The sequence below is a fragment of the Balaenoptera borealis genome, assembly GCF_965194805.1.
Source record: "Balaenoptera borealis genome assembly, chromosome: 5".
NCBI classification, from domain to species: Eukaryota; Metazoa; Chordata; class Mammalia; order Artiodactyla; family Balaenopteridae; genus Balaenoptera; species Balaenoptera borealis.
Genome location: NC_138862.1, coordinates 59,750,908 through 59,768,945, shown reverse-complemented (window position 1 = coordinate 59,768,945; position 18,038 = coordinate 59,750,908). Strand labels below are relative to the sequence as shown.

Genomic DNA, 18,038 nt, shown 5'->3' with positions numbered 1-18,038 from the left:
TCCTCTAAGAGTTTTATAGTGTCCGGTCTTACATTTAGGTCTTTAATCCATTATGAGTTTATTTTTGTGTATGGTGTTAGGGAGTGTTCTAATTTCATTCTTGTACATGTAGCTGTCCAGTTTTCCCAGCACCACTTATGAAGAGACTGTCTTTTCTCCATTGTATATCCTTGCCTCCTTTGTTATAGATTAGTTCACCACAGGTGGGTGGGTTTATCTCTGGGCTTTCTATCTTGTTCCATTGATCTATATTTCTGTTTTTGGGCCAGTACCATATTGTCTTGATTACTGTAGCTTTGTAATATAGTCTGAAGTCAGGGAGTCTGATTCATCCAGCTCCGTTTTTTCCCCTCAAGACTGCTTTGGCTATTCGGGGTCTTTTGTGTCTCCATACAAATTTTAAGATTTTTTGTTCTAGTTCTGTAAAAAATGCCATTGGTAATTTGATAGGGATTGCATTGAATCTGTAGATTGCTTTGGGTAGTACAGTCATTTTCACAATATTGATTCTTCCAATCCAAGAACATGGAATATCTCTCCCTCTGTTGGTATCATCTTTAATTTCTTTCAACAGTGTCTTATAGTTTTCTGCATACAGGTCTTTTGTCTCCCTAGGTAGGTTTGTTCCTAGGTATTTTATTCTTTTTGTTGCAATGGTAAATGGGAGTGTTTCCTTAATTTCTCTTTCAGATTTTTCATCATTAGTGTATAGGAATGCAAGAGATTTCTGTGCATTAATTTTGAATCCTGCAACTTTACCAAATTCATTGATTAGCTCTAGTAGTTTTCTGGTGGCATCTTTAGGATTCTCTATGTATAGTATCATGTCATCTGCAAACAATGACAGTTTTACTTCTTCTTTTCCAATTTGTATTCCTTTTATTTCTTTTTCTTCTCTGATTGCCGTGGCTAGGACTTCCAAAACTATGTTGAATAATAGTGGCAAGAGTGGACATCCTTGTCTTGTTCCTGATCTTAGAGGAAATGCTTTCAGTTTTTCACCATTGAGAATGATATTTGCTGTGGGTTTGTCATATATGGCCTTTATTATGTTGAGGTAGGTTCCCTCTATGCCCACTTTCTGGAGAGTTTTTATCATAAATGGGTGTTGAATTTTGTCAAAAGCTTTTTCTGCATCTATTGAGATGATCATATGGTTTTTATGCTTCAATTTGTTAATATGGTGTATCACATTGATTGATTTGCATATATTAAAGAATCCTTGCATCCCTGGGATAAATCCCACTTGATCATGGTGTGTAATCCTTTTAATGTGTTGCTGGATTCTGTTTGCTAGTATTTTGTTGAGGATTATGGCATCTATATTCATCAGTGATATTGGTCTGTAATTTTCTTTTTTCGTAGTATCTTTGTCTGGTTTTGGTATCAGGGTGATAGTGGCCTCATAGAATGAGTTTGGGAGTGTTCCTTCCTCTGCAGTTTTTTGGAAGAGTTTGAGAAGGATGGATGTTAGCTCTTCTCTAAATGTTTGATAGAATTCACCTGTGAAGCCAAGAGGTCCTGGACTTTTGTTTGTTGGAAGATTTTTAATCACAGTTTCAATTTCATTACTTGTGATTGGTCTGTTCATATTTTCTATTTCGTCCTGGTTCAGTCTTGGAAGGTTATACCTTTCTAAGAATTTGTCCATTTCTTCCAGGTTGTCCATTTTATTGGTATAGAGTTGCTTGTAGTAGTCTCTTAGGATGCTTTGTATTTCCGTGGTGTATGTTGTAACTACTCCTTTTTCATTTCTAATTTTATTGATTTGAGTCCTCTCCCTCTTCTTCTCGATGAGTCTGGCTAATGGTTTATGAATTTTGCTTATCTTCTCAAAGAACCAGCTTTTAGTTTTACTGATCTTTGCTATTGCTTTCTTTGTTTCTATTTCATTTATTTCTGCTCTGATCTTTATGATTTCTTTCTTTCTGCTAAATTTGGGTTTTGTTCGTTCTTCTTTCTCTAGTTCCTTTAGGTGTAACGTTATATTGTTTATTAGAGATTTTTCTTGTTTCTTGAGGTAGGCTTGTATAGCTATAAACTTCCCTCTTAGAATTGCTTTTGCTGCATCCCATAGGCTTTGGATCATTGTGTTTTCATTGTCATTTGTCTCTAGGTATTTTTTGATTGCCTTTTTGATTTTTTCAGTGATCTCTTTGTTAATTAGTAAGATTGTTTAGCTTCCATGTATTTGTGCTTTTTACGTTTTTTTCCCTGTAAGTGATTTCTAATCTCATAGTGTTGTGATCAGAAAAGATGCTTGATATGATTTCAATTTTCTTAAATTTACTGAGGCTTGATTTGTGACCCAAGATGTGATCTATCCTGGAGAATGTTCCATGCGCACTTGAGAAGAAAGTGTAATCTGTGGTTTTTGGATGGAATGTCCTCTAAATATCAATTAAATCTATCTGGTCTATTGTGTCATTTAAAGCTTCTGTTTCCTTATTAATTTTCTGTTTGGATGATCTGTCCATTGGTGTAAGTGAGGTGTTAAAGTCCCCCACTATTATTGTGTTACTGTCGATTTCCTCTTCTAGAGCTGTTAGCAGTTGCCTTATGTATTGAGGTGCTCCTATGTTGGGTGCATATATATTTATATGTCATATCTTCTTCTTGGATTGATCCCTTGATCATTATGTAGTGTCCTTCTTTGTCTCTTGTACCATTCTTTATTTTAAAGTCTATTTTATCTGATATGAGTATTGGTACTCCAGCTTTCTTTTGATTTCCATTTGCATGGAATATCTTTTTCCATCCCCTCACTTTCAGTGTGTTTGTGTCCCTAGGTCTGAAGTGGGTCTCTTGTAGACAGCATATAGATGGGTCTTGCTTTTGTATCCACTCAGTGAGCCTGTGTCTTTTGGTTGGAGCATTTAATCCATTCACGTTTAAGGTAATTATCGATATGTATGTTCCTATGACAATTTCTTAATTGTTTTGGGTTTGTTTTTGTAGGTCCTTTTCTTCTCTTGTGTTTCCCACTTAGAGAAGTTCCTTTAGCATTTGTTGTAGAGCTGGTTTGGTGGTGCTGAATTCTCTTAACTTTTGCTTGTCTGTAAAGCTTTTGGTTTCTCCATTGAATCTGAATGAGATCCTTGCCGGGTAGAGTAATCTTGGTTGTAGCTTCTTCCCTTTCATCACTTTAAGTGTATCATGCCACTCCCTTCTGGCTTGTAGAGTTTCTGCTGAGAAATCAGCTGTTAACCTTATGGGAGTTCCCTTGTATGTTATTTGTCATTTTTCCCTTGCTGCTTTCAGTAATTTTTCTTTGTCTTTAACTTTTGCCAATTTGATAGCTATGTGTCTTGGCATGTTTCTCCTTGGGTTTATCCTGTATGGGACTCTCTGCATTTCCTGGACTTGGGTGGCTATTTACTTTCCCATGTTAGGGACGTTTTCGACTATAATCTCTTCAAATATTTTCTCGGGTCCTTTCTCTCTCTTCTCCTTCTGGGACCCCTATAATGCAAATTTTGTTGCATTTAATGTTGTCCTAGAGGTCTCTTAGGCTGGCTTCATTTCTTTTCATTCTTTTGTCTTTATTCTGTTCCGTAGCAGTGAATTCCACCATTCTGTCTTCCAGGTCACTTATTCGTTCTTCTGCCTCAGTTATTCTGCTATTGATTCCTTCTCGTGTAGTTTTCATTTCTGTAATTGTGCTGTTCATCTCCATTTGTTTGTTCTTTAATTCTTCTAGATCTTTGTTAAACATTTCTTGCACCTTCTCGATCTTTGCCTCCATTCTTTTTCCGTGGCCCTGAATCATTTTCACTATCATTATTCTGAATTCTTTTTCTGGAAGGTTGCCTATCTCCACTTCATTCAGTTGTTTTTCTGGAGTTTTATCTTGTTCCTTCATCTGGTACATAGCCCTCTGCCTTTTCATCTTGTCTATCTTTCTGTGAATGTGTTTTTTGTTCCACAGGCTACAGGACTATAGTACTTCTTGCTTCTGCTGTCTGCACTCTGGTAGATGAGGCTATCTAAGAGGTGTGTGCAAGTTTCCTGATGGGAGGCACTGGTGGTGGGTAGAGCTGGCTGTTGCTTTGGTGGGCAGAGCTCAGTAAAACTTTAATCCACTTGTCTGCTGATGGGTGGGGCTGGGTTCCCTTCCTCTTGGTTGTTTGTCCTGAGGCAACCCAACACTGGAGCCTACCTGGGCTCTTTGGTGGGGCTAATGGCAGACTCTGGGAGGGCTCACGCCAAGGGGTACTTTCCAGAACTTCTGCTGCCAGTGTCCTTGTCCTCACGGTGAGACACAGCCACCCCCTGCCTCTGCAGGAGATCCACCAACACTAGCAGGTAGGTCTGGTTCAGTCTCCCCTGGGGTCCCTGCTCCTTCCCCTGGGTCCTGATGTGAACACTACTTTGTATGTACCCTCCAAGAGTGGAGTCTCTGTTTCCCCGAGTCCTGTCGAAGTCCTGCAATCAAATCCTGGTAGCCCTCAACGTCTGACACTTTAGGAATTCCTCCTCCCATTGCCGGACCCCCAGGTTGGGAAGCCTGACGTGGGGCTCAGAACCTTCACTCCAGTGGGTGGACTTCTGTGGTATAAGTGTTCTCCAGTCTGTGAGTCACCCACCCAGCAGTTATGGGATTTGATTTTATTGTGACTGTGTTCCTCCTACCGTCTCATTGTGGCTTCTCCTTTGTCTTTGGATGTGTGGTATCTTTTTTGGTGAGTTCCAGTGTCTTCCTGTCAATGATTGTTCAGCAATTAGTTGTGATTGTGGTGTTCTTGTAAGGGAGTGAGAGCATGTCCTTCTACTCTGCCATCTTGAACCAATCTCAGGAATTCTGTTCTTAAAGAGACCCACAGCAGCCAAACCTCTGCCATGGTCCAGAGGGATATTTCCCCAAATGATAACTTAGAAAAACTGGCTAGAGAAGCCCAAGAGTTGGCCTCAGAAAGGGGAAAACAAGATTGTTAATTTAGCAATTGATGGTTTGATAAAAAGAGAAAGCTCTGGTTTGGACAAAATAACAACCCAGTACGACTGGAGATTCTAAAATTCTCACTCCTCACCACTGTACATGCACTAAGCCATTGGTCTACTGACAAAATGATAGCCTTCATGAATACATATTGGTAGGTAAACATTAACAAGGCTGCAAAAGGTGCCTACCTCACTTGTCCCACTTGTCCAAAGTATAACCCAGGGAAGCCTGCTCATACTGGTTCCAAACATTTTAAACTGCCTAATGAACTGTTCAAGTTTATTTGTATGGCAAATGGGTTTCATACAACTTCCTTCATCTCATGGATGTAAGTATGTTTTAACATGGTCAGTATGTTTCCACACTATTCTGAAGCCTTCCCTTGTACATAGGCTATTGCTTTTTCTGTGGCTAAAGTCCTTTTGGAAAACATTATTCCTACCTGGCAAACTCCTCTTGAACTTTATAATGATCGAAGAACCTATTTTATTGATCAGGTACTTTGACAAGTCTATGTTGTTAATTTTCAGTAAATACCGCAAATAAGTGAAAAAATGCAATGAAAATAGAAACAGCTTTCCTTTCTTAATATAATTATATGTTTTTTCAACCCAAAACAGCATTAATAGGCAAACACTAGAAACATTCCCTCTCAATTCTGAAATAAGAGAAAGATGTCCACAATTATCACTATTACTTAACATTGTTCTGGCTCTGGCCAATACACTTAACAAAATAAGGAAAATAGAGCTTGCATCAGTTTGCTAGGGCTGCCATAACAATGTACCACGGACTGCCTGGCTTAAACGACAAATTTATTTTCTCACAGGTCTGGAGGCTACAAGTCTAAGATCAAGGTACAGTAGGGTCAGGTTCTAGTGAGGTCTCTCTTCCTGACTTGCAGATGGCTGATTTCTCATTGTCCTCACATGGTGAAGAGAGGAAGAGAGAGAGAGATTTCTGGTGTCTCTTCTGATAAGACACTAATCCTATCGGATCTGGGCTCTCCCAACCCTTATGACTTCATTTAACCTGAATTATTTCCTTAGAGGCCCCCTGTCCAAATACAGCCACACTGGGGGTTAGGGGCTTCAACATACAAATTTTTGGAGGACACATTCAGTCCACAAGAGAGGCATACACAATGGAAAGAAGGAGATAAAATTATCATTGTTGAGTCACAATATGGTTATAAACCCCCAAAACTTAAGTGACTATTACAGATAATGTGAGAATTCACTGACGTGGTGAGATACAAACTGGGTACAAAAATCAAAGCTATATAATAGCAACCACTCAGAAGAGATACAAGGAAAGATTCCATTGAAAACAGCAGCAATAAAAATAAAAACATCAAGGGATGAACTTAAGAAGAAATGTGTGACCTTTTTATGAAGAAAATATCCAATTGCTACTAAGGCTGGAAATGAACCCTTTATCAAATGAAAGGCATCTGTAAAGAGACTCAACATCATAAAGATATCTATTCTCCCTAAGTCAACCTATACATTTAATGCAATTCCAATAAAAATTCCTACATGATGTTTCTTTGGGACAAAAGTTGATCCTAAAGTTCATATAGAAAGAAAAGTAAGAATAGAAGAATGGTGAAAAACAGAGCAATGAGGAGGGCTGGGTGGTGAGAAGGCAGAAAGACAGGCCCTCTCATATCTCTGGGGTTACAGATTCTAAGAAGGGCAGTTTTGCAATACTTATTAAACTTACAAATGCACATATCCTTTAACCCAGCAATTCTGCTTCTAGGAATTTATCCTTCAGACATATGCTCCTATGTGCAAAAAGACATATGAACAAAGTTATTCATGGCAGAATTGTTTCTGGATTGATAGGGAATGATTGCCAAGATACTCAGCTAAGTAAAAAAAAAAAAAAAGAAGAAGAAGCAGCATGCTTTTGTATAAAGTATGCTATGATTTCTGTAAAAACAAAGAAAAATAAAGAATGTATAAATACACATATATACATACATACAGATGCATATACACATATATAAATATATATGTTTAACTGCTTGTATATGCCTATAATGTCTCTGGAAATATTTTTCAGAAAATAGTAGCATTAGGTGCTTCCAAAGAGAACTGTGTGGCTGGGAGAAGGGGTAAGTAACATTTTTACCCTTTCGTATCATTGGAATTTTGAATCACATGAATGTGTGTATTTAAAAACTTAAGTTAAATAATTGAAAAAGTAATTTATTTCTGATTTTTAGAAATATCATGGAATTGAATGAGCCTTACCAAGAAATACAGCAGTAATTGTTTTTATTTTTCTAAATCATGTATTCCAAATTTCCTCTCAGTCATAAGAGATTGTAAAAAAATAAATAAATAAAGGGCGTGAAGAACCACAAGAGAACAGAGAGATTGTGGAGGATGAAACTAGGAGTTAGGAGCTTAGGAACCTCTCCAGAAGGAGACAGAATCAGAGAAAGCTGGCAAAACAGGAAGAAGTGCAGACAGTCGGTAAGTTTTCGGGTGAGGATAGTCAGGTGAAACATTCTTGCAACACTTTGCTGTCCATGGAGACATGGGCTTCACAGCACACTATCTTGTTCCACTGGCCTTTGAAATTATTGTGTGTAAATAAAAAGTTTATTTTTCCATTGAAAACTACGGGTTTTCTCCTGTGTGAAAGGAATTAAGAAAGGTCAGAGAAATTCACTTAGGAACCTAATGTCCCTTTGATATTCAGAAGCAGTCTGATTGCTCCATCTTTGCTCTTTGAGAGTTTGGGTTAGCTTACTTAATAGTATCAGGAGGTTATATTTGAAAGCAGTGTTTTATTTCACCTTTTTGAGCTTCCCTAAACCACGAACAAATCTAATTTATGATATGAAACATGATTTTGCCATTATTTCTAATTTTTCAACTAAAAACATCAAACTCTTAGAGGAGGAGCCATTCAGAAATCAGAGTGCAGCAGCAGATCAGTGAGGAAAAGCTTATATGTCTGGCTACAGTATTTTGGCTTGAACAATTCCAACTCATAGAACGCTAGTGTAAGGCAGAAAGAAGTGAAGTTGGGGCCCAATCAAGTTCTGAAGACTCCCATCTCTGGTTTATAAAGTAATACGAGTTTAATCTTTCCGGAGACACAATTACCTCTATTGCCACCTGCTGGTAAACTTATGTCTCACTTAATTCAGTTAGTGGCTTCCCCACCCCTAATGAAGCACTTTTTGGAATACAGAGATAGATTTGCAACAAAATAACAAAATAAAAGAGGAGAGGATGGGTCACAAGTCAAGTGCCTGGGTACACAGGACAGCAAATATCAAAGACTCCACTGATATGAGGAGTTAGTTTCCTCTGGCACTATCTCCTGCCCTGCCAATTCTTTAAGTTTGTCAACTCTCTTGAGTTCATCTAAATACAGTAGCCCCCCGCACACCCAAAGAGACCAGTTTTTAAAGACGCTCAGTGATTTTAAGCCGTAATTTTAAAAGTTTTTTAATCCAACACATGTGCAGGCACTTGCCTCAATTTGGTCCTGGGGTTGAAGTCAACGTTGACAAACACAGACTCCTTCATTTATTCTACATGCAGACCTTCTCTTGCTTCTCCCACTCAAATACTTCACCCTTCTGCTCCTTCAAAACCTACATTTCAGGGACTTCCCTGGTGGTCCAGTGGTTAAGACTTCGCCTTCCAATGCAGGGGATGCAGGTTCAATCCCTGGTCAGGGAGCTAAGATTCCACATGCCTCATGGCCAAAAAAACCAAAACATAAAGCAGAAGCAATATTGTAACAAATTCAATAAAGACTTTAAAAATGGTCCACATCAAAAAAAGAAATCTTAAAAAAAACCCCCAAAAACCCTACATTTCATACTCAATACCTATATGCTTAGGCACAGGGAACTCACACATACACAGCATGGCTAACACAAGCGTCAATGAACAGCTTGCACATTTTCTGATGTTTGTGGTAGCATAAAATCCTCACTTTCTCTGGAATCTTAATAAGTAGAAGAAAACATATGACCATTTTCCTCCTATGGTACCACCTCATGACACTAACTGATCGTAATGTTTCTTCCCCCCAAAGTACTGTAAAATTCTGAAGCAGCTTTTGTTTACCCACTCACCTAGTGAAGGACGTTGGGGTGGTTTCAAGGTTTTGGTGATTATGACTACAGTGGCTATAAACATGCATGTACACATTTTCATGTGAAAATAAGTTTTCATTTCACTAGGGTGAATATCCAGGAGTGGAATTGCTGGGTCATATGGTTTGTGCATGTTTAACTTTTTAAAAAACGGGCAAACCTTTTTGCTTTCTCACATGCAATGCCTAGAGTTCGAGTTGCTCTGCATCCTTGTCAGCACATGGCATTGTCAGTGCTTTTTTTTTAGCCATTATAATAAGTGGTAACTCAACTGGTTTTAATCAGCATTTCCTTAATGATTAGTGCTGTTTGACAACTTTTTATGTGCTCACTTGTCATCCAAGTACTCTCTTTGATGAAGTGCCTGTTCAATTATCTTACCCAATTTTTTTCCATTGGGTTATTTGTTCTCTGTTGTGTTTTAAGAGTTCTAATATATTCTGGATATGTCTTTTGATAAAGTAGTTCTTGAATCATCAAAAAAACATAAACATTTAGGGTCTTTTAGTGTAAGCCTATTTTATTCTATTCACTTCTTGATGATTTACATATGCCATGCACAGTCAAGTCTATAAACTAAACTTTTCCATTAACCAACACTGTGGGTATCTTGAATGATGAGGTACTCTCTCAGGAGGCCCAGAGGGAAATCTGGTGAGCTGCCCAAATGGGACTCGAGAAAGGGCCATTTACCTTGGTGAATTCAGCAAAGTCCAGGGTTTAGTCTTAAGTTTTGGTTTTTTTTTTAATTTTTAAAAATTAATTAATTAATTAATTAATTTTTGGCTGCATTGGGTCTTTGTTGCTGCACGTGGGCTTTCTCTAGTTGCGGCGAGCGGCGGCTACTCTTCGTTGCAGTGCGCAGGTTTCTCATTGCGGTGGCTTCTCTTGTTGCGGAGCACCGGCTCTAGGTGCACAGGCTTCAGTAGTTGTGGCTCGCGGGCTCTAGAGCGCAGCCTCAGTAGTTGTGGCTCACGGGCTTAGTTGCTCCGAGGCACGTGGGGTCTTCCCAGACCAGGGCTCAAACCCGTGTCCCCTGCATTGGCTGGTGGATTCTTAACCACTGCGCCAGCAGGGAAGTCCCTAGTCTTAAGCTTTGAAGATTCAGAAACGTGATTTGGCCAGTGTCCTAAGAGCAGATTCCACTTGAGGACACATTCATGCTAGCAGAGCCCTAAAGAGACTAACTTGCAAGGCCAGGGTGGCAGCTAACTCACCAAGGTAGCCTTCTTCTCCTATGGGCTTACATGATAATTGTAGGCTTCTTTGGTGAGCTTGGAGTTGCAGTAAGGAAAACTCACATATCAATGGCTGTGATGAGCTTTCCACTGGGCCATGGCGAAAAAAATAAGCATAGTTTAATTTTCTTAACTGGTTCAATTTAAAGAGCTATCTTTTATTCTGAGGCTATGTTTTCCACAACTTTGACACAGTCCATATGAATTTATCTCCTTCGCATAGAGTGATGGCTTGTTGGCTTAGCAGACACTCAGAAAGTGAAGAGCTGCTCTCTGCTCTAACATCACCCTTATCTCCTGAATTCCTGAGACCTTGGGAGGTACTTCCCAATCTGACCCCTAGCTTCCAATTTCATTTCAATACACTTTCCCATGTGATTACTCTCCAGATGAACCAGTCTCCTTGCAACTCTCCGTGCGCTATACCTTTTTCTTTGCCTCTGGAGATTTGCTGCTCAATTCCTAGACCACCTCTTCCCTCTCTACCTCTCTTCCTCGATGTCTTCTGAGCCAGCAGTGAACATTTACTTCTCTGGATTCCTACAGCACCTATCTTCGTTATCGTTCCTAAGGCATTTATCCTACATTATCGCTCACGGTGGGTTACTTGTACGCTTTAGTGGATGAGCAGATAGTACCCCCATCAGATGGTAAGCTTCTGAAGGGAGAGGAATAAAGGCCCATCTTTTAGAAATAATAGCATGTCTCACAGCAAACACCGTCTCACAGTAGGTGCTCAATGAAGGTTGGTCAAATGAATGAAGAAAGAAATATATGAGACATGGTATATTTAAATTCTTGCAACAGAACTCCTCTTTTCACCCACAGTTACCTAAGTATTTTGATACTTGAGTGCCCCCTTACACACACCTCCTATATAAATATACATATCGAGGGCTCCCTCGGGCTATCTCCTCAGATGTGTGCGTCTGTGAGTGTGGCCTGCACATCAGCATGCCCAGGGAGATGGAAAAACAAGCAGGCACTCCCAACTGGGGAAGTCATTTTCAGCTCCTCCCATTATTACTGGCTGAATCTCCTTATTTAAAACAAACAGAGAGCTGGAAGCAGCAATTCAAGTGGTGGCTATTAGCAAGTTCAGTTATCAAAACACAGACCTAGTCTTTAAACATACAAAACAGCAAACCCTGAAAGTCCACTCCTGACCTGTAGCATCTTTGCAGCCAGACCCTCCCCTACCATCTCCCTTTAGGACCCTTAGGGGTCATGTGTTCTTACCACATGGAGGCTATTTTCAGATTTTACAGCTGAGAGCACTTTCCTTAATCTCAAAAAGACTTTCCTCTCCTTTCTTTTCTTCCTGTCCCACAGGGCAACCACTCCCCCCAAAGGTAGTCCAGCTACCATTTTCCACCCAGTCTGTGTCTAGTTAAGGAAGTTTCTGAGGGTTACAGAGAAGGCAGTCCTGAAGTTCAGATCACAGGGATGAGAGGGCTACGGTAGAGCCAGCAAAAATGACCAAAGGAGGAAATTGGAACATGACCCAGCCCACATTAGGGAGAAGTGGTTCATTTCCTGTTTCTGATGTCCACTGAGTGGTCCTGTAACCTGGGCTGCTCAAGTGTGGGCCTATCCAGGCGTAAGCCAAGGGAAGGAAGTATAGTTAAACTCCTTTAATCTGTGATGCTTGTGAATCATCACTGTGGTCATCATCATGGACACCAAGCCTCACTGTGCTGCAGATAGAAAAGGGATGGAAAACAGAAGAGAATTTATGGCGACCACAGCCCACAGCCTGGCAGTGTTTTTGTTTGGGTTTTTAAAATAAGATCTACCAGCTTATTTGTTGTCCTTTACCTCTTTCTCTTAAAAAGTGGAGTGCATTAAAATACTGGTTACATAAATACTCTGATGTTTTGATTATTTAATACCCACTTTATAGGTTTAGATAAAAGGAGATACTTTAGTTAAAACTATTTTGCATGGCGCCAGACATATAGAAATAGTCAATAAATGGCAACTATAATTATCAGTCCCTGAATTCTTATAACCAAAGATTTTATTATATTAACTTGAAATGACTACTGAATTCATTCTTGGTCTCTTAAAAAATAACATTACAAACTGTTGCAGTATGATCTCAACTATAAAATGAAAATGAAATATAGAAAAAAGATCTGAAGGAACTATACTAAAAGACTTAACAGTGATTGACTCTGGGTGAGTCATGGATAATTTTTCCTGCTTCTTTGCACTTTGCACTACTTTCCAGACTTTCTATGATGATCATTTATTACTGTGATTATGTGGGAAAATACTGACTAAAAATTTTTTTTTTAAATGAGATTACATTTTTTAGTTAGTAAAGGTTGTTTTCAACCTAATTCATATTTCAGAGGCTTTGCTATTTTTCATCTGTGTGACCTAGGGTAAGTTACCTAACCTTTTAAATCTTAGTCTCCTCTCCTGTAAAATGAGGAAGATAAGTATGTACTTCCTTCACAGGTCTGTGTGAATATTAAATGAGAAAACAGGGAAATCACCTAGCACAGAGCCTGATGGATGCAGGTACTCAATAGTAAGTAATCTAAAACTCTGAAGTACCATCTCCGCTTTCTTAGAGTATAAGCATCTTTAGGAGCCAATCTGGATGAGTACTGAAAATAGAGTGACTCCATTTACTTATTGCCACTGTCAGAGTCTGCCCACTGCACAATTTCTTGCTTTTTCTTCAACTGTGTCTGAGGATTGCCTGACCCAAATTTCAGAAGATTAATGCAGTCTTAAGGGCAATTATTTGAGTGTAAATTATGGAATGATGTGGTTAAACAAAGGCAGATGTGCTTTGGATTTGGAAACACCAGAGTTTAAATTTTCCTAATTACTAACCGTGTGATCTCAGGCAAGGGACTTATGTTTTTGGAGACTTGATTTCCTCATATTTGGTAATTCTAGCTAACATCCATCGAGCCCTTATTACACGCCAAGCCCTGGGCTCAGCACTTTACATACATTATCTCATCTAATTAACACAGCATCTTGGTGACATGTAATTATTATTCCCATTTTACAGATGAACAAGTGGTAAAGTAAGTTGCCTGAGGACATGCAGATGGTTGTTGGTAGAGTCTGGATTTTAATCCAGGCAGTCTGACACCAGAGCCCATGCTCTTACCCACTCTGCTGTAAAGGCTCCCATTCATAAAATGGGGATCCAAATCTGAGCTGATGGGTTTATCACAATGATTAAATGGAATAATATTTGTAAGGTGTCTATGTATAGTAGGCTCTCAATAAATATCTAAGATTAGAGTAGACATGCTAACCTTAGGAGATATTTAGGAGTGCTATATACATAGAACCCCCAGGCACTGTATGTTGGGAAATGGTGTATCCACTGTATCACACCACTGACTTCTCCATGCGTGTTACTTGTTGTTATTTGTGCACATCTCTCCCACACTCCTTTTCTTGACACTTAGTAGAGCATCTCAAGGAAAAGGCAAAAAATTTAAAATATCCTTCAGATTTGCTACATGATATCTTTTCGACATTGCACTGATATTTGCTTATTATTCCAATCCTAACACTAACAATAATGGTTATTACTTATAGGACTTGTCAGTTACCAGGCACTGGGCTAAGGGATTTGCATGATTTCTCTCAGTGTACCCCAACAATAAACTTAGGAGTTAGGCATTATTAGTCCCATTTTTCAGATGAGGTAACAGAGACACAGAAGAGTTAAGAAATTGGCCCAAGTTCACATGGGCAGTAAGTGGTGAAAGCAGGATGCAAACCCAGCTCTGTCTGATTTTGAAACCTCCGCATTTGATCATCTCATTACTCTAGTCCCCCCCCACCTCCCTTATCTCCACTGTGTGTGTGTGTGTGCGTGTGTGTGTGTGTGTGTGTGTGTGTGTGTGTATCTATACAGCTGGAGAGTGGCATGAAAGGTCACCCTGGAATCAGACTATTCCAAGAACCTAGTGGGAATTGTGCTTTTCCTACTTTCCTTTGAGGCTGAGGAGGCAGAATTCACTATGATAAGGTCGAAATTCCCCAGTGGCCTAGAATCTTAGGGTTTGGATCAGCACCTATCAAATCTACTACACACCACTGTGGTAGTCACTAGTACTATTTGCCAAATATTTCATTTTCCTCAATTCTGGCACAGAGGAAGATTAAACTTCTTGGATTCTTATGGTTGAATGGGGTATTGTGACTAGTTATATAGCCTTTGAATTTTGTGTGGAAGTGACATGTAACGCTTCCTGGCTGGGGCCTGGAGCCTGTTTTTGAGACTTTCCAGAGCATTCTTTTTCCTTTGGCACAATCACCAGCAACATTCAAGACGGTAGCTGCTCCATCAGCTTGGGTTTCTAAGTGACTACAAAAAGCAAAGATTCCTGCTGACTTGTGATGCATATGTGACTTGAGTGAAAAACTAAATCTTTGTTGTTTTAAGCCACTAAGATTTTGGAGTTGTTTGTTACTATAGCATAACCTAGTCTATCCTGACTGATACAACCACACAGCAAAGTATGGATGATACAAAGCAGTGCCTGGATGTCATTGTGGTAGTTGCCAACAGACTCTGCCCATGACTATCACCAGTGTGAGGAAAGAGAGGAAGACAGAGGGAGACGGATAGAAAGAAAGTGGGGGGAGGGTGGAGAGAAAGAAAGGTGGGGGAGAGAGAGTGAGAGAGCAAGAGAGAGCACAGAACTTTTAGGAAGCTGTGCCTTTTACTTTGAAGAAACTTCATCAAGGAACCATGAGGGCTAAGACTGACTTGCTCAGTATTTCCAGTGCTCACTAAGGTGACTGACACTAAATATTTGTCAGATTCATAATATCTTGGATTACCATTTTATGAACAATAGAATCTGTAGAGATGCCCGTTCTTGGAACATTTCACTTGGTTTTGGAACTTACTTTAGCTAAAATTAATAACTCTCGTTAGCTTTTTAAATGAGGCTAGTTTACTTCCTAGCTTTTTCTCATTCACTAGTCCATAGTTTCTAGCCCTGGGGGGGTCTCATGATACCAGGATAGGTACATTTTAAAAAATTTACCATATCCCTGTGCTTTAAAAAGGAGTGTCGAAGCTCAATCACATTCAAATAAGAGTTTTCACTCTTTAACCTCTTTAAAGTAAGTAAATATATTGGCCCAAACTTGAGCTTACTCCGAAGATCCCTGTTCCTTTCATGGAGGGGTGCCGCCCTATGTGTGGGGACAGGTGGGGATGACTCACCCTGTGAAGCAGCGCCTCAGCCCTCAGGCGGGGAGAACAGTCAGACTCAGGCAGGGAGGAAAGAGCCGGAGGGCAGGGAGAAGGAGGAAGAAGGGGAGCGCAGCTCCCAGTGCAGAAAAACAGCCTTGTGCTTGCAGGAAGGATCGCAAGAGTGGATGCCGCTCCAGGCAATTCCAAATGTTCCTTCTCCTTCTTGCCTGTTATTACCCCATAACTTATTCCAGGAACCACTTGCCAGAAAGCCAGTGTTCCTGCCTTCACTAGACTGTGAGTTCCTGGAGGGCACGCACCATGTCTTATTCATCTTTTATTCATCCTGCGCCCACACTCCGTGCCGTGAAGGTTGGAGGCTACTAGTAGATGTTTGCTAAGTGAGTGAGACTTCAGGAGCTGGGACCATCCTGAAAGCTACAACCAATAAACTGATCCAGAGAGAGGACAATTAAACTTCAGCCCCCTGTCCTGCTTGAGGGCCCAGGTCACACATACTCATTTGCAGCTGCTTTTTCATCTCTTATTTGATTCCTCTGCTGTTCAAAAAGTTGCTGTTAAGGGACTCAGCCATCTCTCATCCCAATTCTTTCTGTGCTGTGTGGGAAGATTGTCTAGAGCCAGCTTCACTGAAGAGGTCAAGGCGAATGCCTAAGTCAGAGGAGGGATGGTAGAAGGAATACACCAACTCAGTGTCCATCTCTGTGACTCAGGAGCTGTCACTTGGGGAGAGTTTGCTCCTACCAACAGATCACAGGATTAGAAGACATTGTAGGGCCTAGAGACCACAATAAGATGTGTTCTAAGAGTCTGGAAATATAGTTCCCTGTAAGAGTTAAACTACTAAGATCCATACACAATGGATGTGATTAGCCACCTGTGGAAGTAAACCACGATATCATCGCTAAATATGTGAGTCAAAAGCTTGGGGATACCTAAGATACCAATCAAGGTGAACTAGGAGAAAATTCAGGGAAGCAGGTAGTAGGACAGTACTCAGAACCCAACCAATTGAGTGCAGGCTGTTTGAAGAACCCCTCTGAACAGAACACATCCCTCTGGGAAGTAGAGTGGGGAGAGGAAAATGATCAGCTTTAAGAGTCAAGAAAAAGGAAGTTTGCAGAGGCACTATGCTGGACAGAGGTTTTCCTGGCCCCTGACCTTGTGAGAGTGCCTAAAGCTTCTTCAAGGAGAGACGCTTCTGAAACTCAACTCACATCCTTCATTCTGAAGGAATGTTCTGATCAGGCCAAAGGGAATAACTAGTACTCTTATCAGTTGTATTTATCAGGGTTAATTAAAAAATTGGCAACACGTGTGTGTGTGTGTGTGTGTGTGTGTGTGTGTGTGTGTAATATCTGGATGCACACAGGCTTGGAGTTTCAGCTCTTGGGGGTGGGGAATGCTATTCTAATGATGTCAGTAGAGTCAGGATTCAGAACCTGAAAGGATGGTGATGAGTCTCTGAGGTCAAGGCCATCTGCGGACCTTCTCTGCATCCCTGTGTGTCACAGGCTGAGCTGCCCATTTTCAGGTGCAGCAGAAGACACTTTTCAAAGACAACGGCCATCCCTTTGCTTCCTGGCATGACTGTACTTTTATCCAATGTTCTCAAATTTTTTTGACTATGGCAAAAAGCCCCATGGCTCACTTACCCCATCATCTACCACATGAAGCTCCATCCCTCCCCACAAAAGACATACTTTAACCCTTTCAAGGCTCACAAGTCCCTTCCTGCCTGCTGTGAGCCTTAGACCACCCTTTGAGGGTCCCTGTCTCAGACGCAAGCCAACTTCTATTGGAGTTTTATGGCAGAAGGGTATGTCCCTTTCTTGGTAGTCTGTTCGACTCTGCCAACATATACACTGTGCCCACCATGTGCCACTTGTGCAAAACACCTCTAATCCATTCTAATGATAGATGCCACCAAAGCAGGAAGTAACTTTGTATATGGGGGCAGGGAGGTCAACTATAGGGGGCTCGTAGGTCTGCAGAGGCTATGTCTTCACCTGGAAAGAGAGTTGAGTGGGAAGGTGAGACTTGTGATGATGAGAGGCCTGGAGGTTTCTGGATAATTTACACTCACACCACTGAGAGTGGGAGGAGAGCTCTTAGGAAGCAACAGGGCCCCCAGAAGTTCCTTCTCCTCAAAGAGCTTTAAAATAGTTTTACAACTGCAACAGCTTCCTTTGTTTTGCTCACAAGCCTGGCTAAGAGTCTTGACTCCCTCTGTGATAGTGGAGAAGAGAGGTCTGAAGGGGCCAGACTCAACCTATAAGCAGACCCTCCATGGAGAGCTGGAGAGGAGTGCTGCATGGAGGCTCTTTGGCCCCCAAAGTTCCCTGTTCCGGGGATACATCTGAAATTGTCCAATTATCAGGAAGTCATACCTGGACTGGAAACTATTGATGAAGGGGGGGAAATGGGTTTGCTCCCAAGTGAGAGATGCTACTCAGGGGAAACATCAAAGTGTAGGGCAAAGATCAAGAACACCTTGATGGAATGATAAGGGCC

The 18,038-nt window shown here is 40.6% G+C and overlaps 1 protein-coding gene across 1 annotated transcript in view; it reads right to left on the bottom strand.

The window, feature by feature from the left end:
- LOC309630042 (uncharacterized protein) overlaps window positions 1-18,038 on the bottom strand; it is a 173,560-nt gene that overhangs the window by 74,065 nt on the left and 81,457 nt on the right. The gene's annotated exons all lie outside the window — the stretch shown is intronic.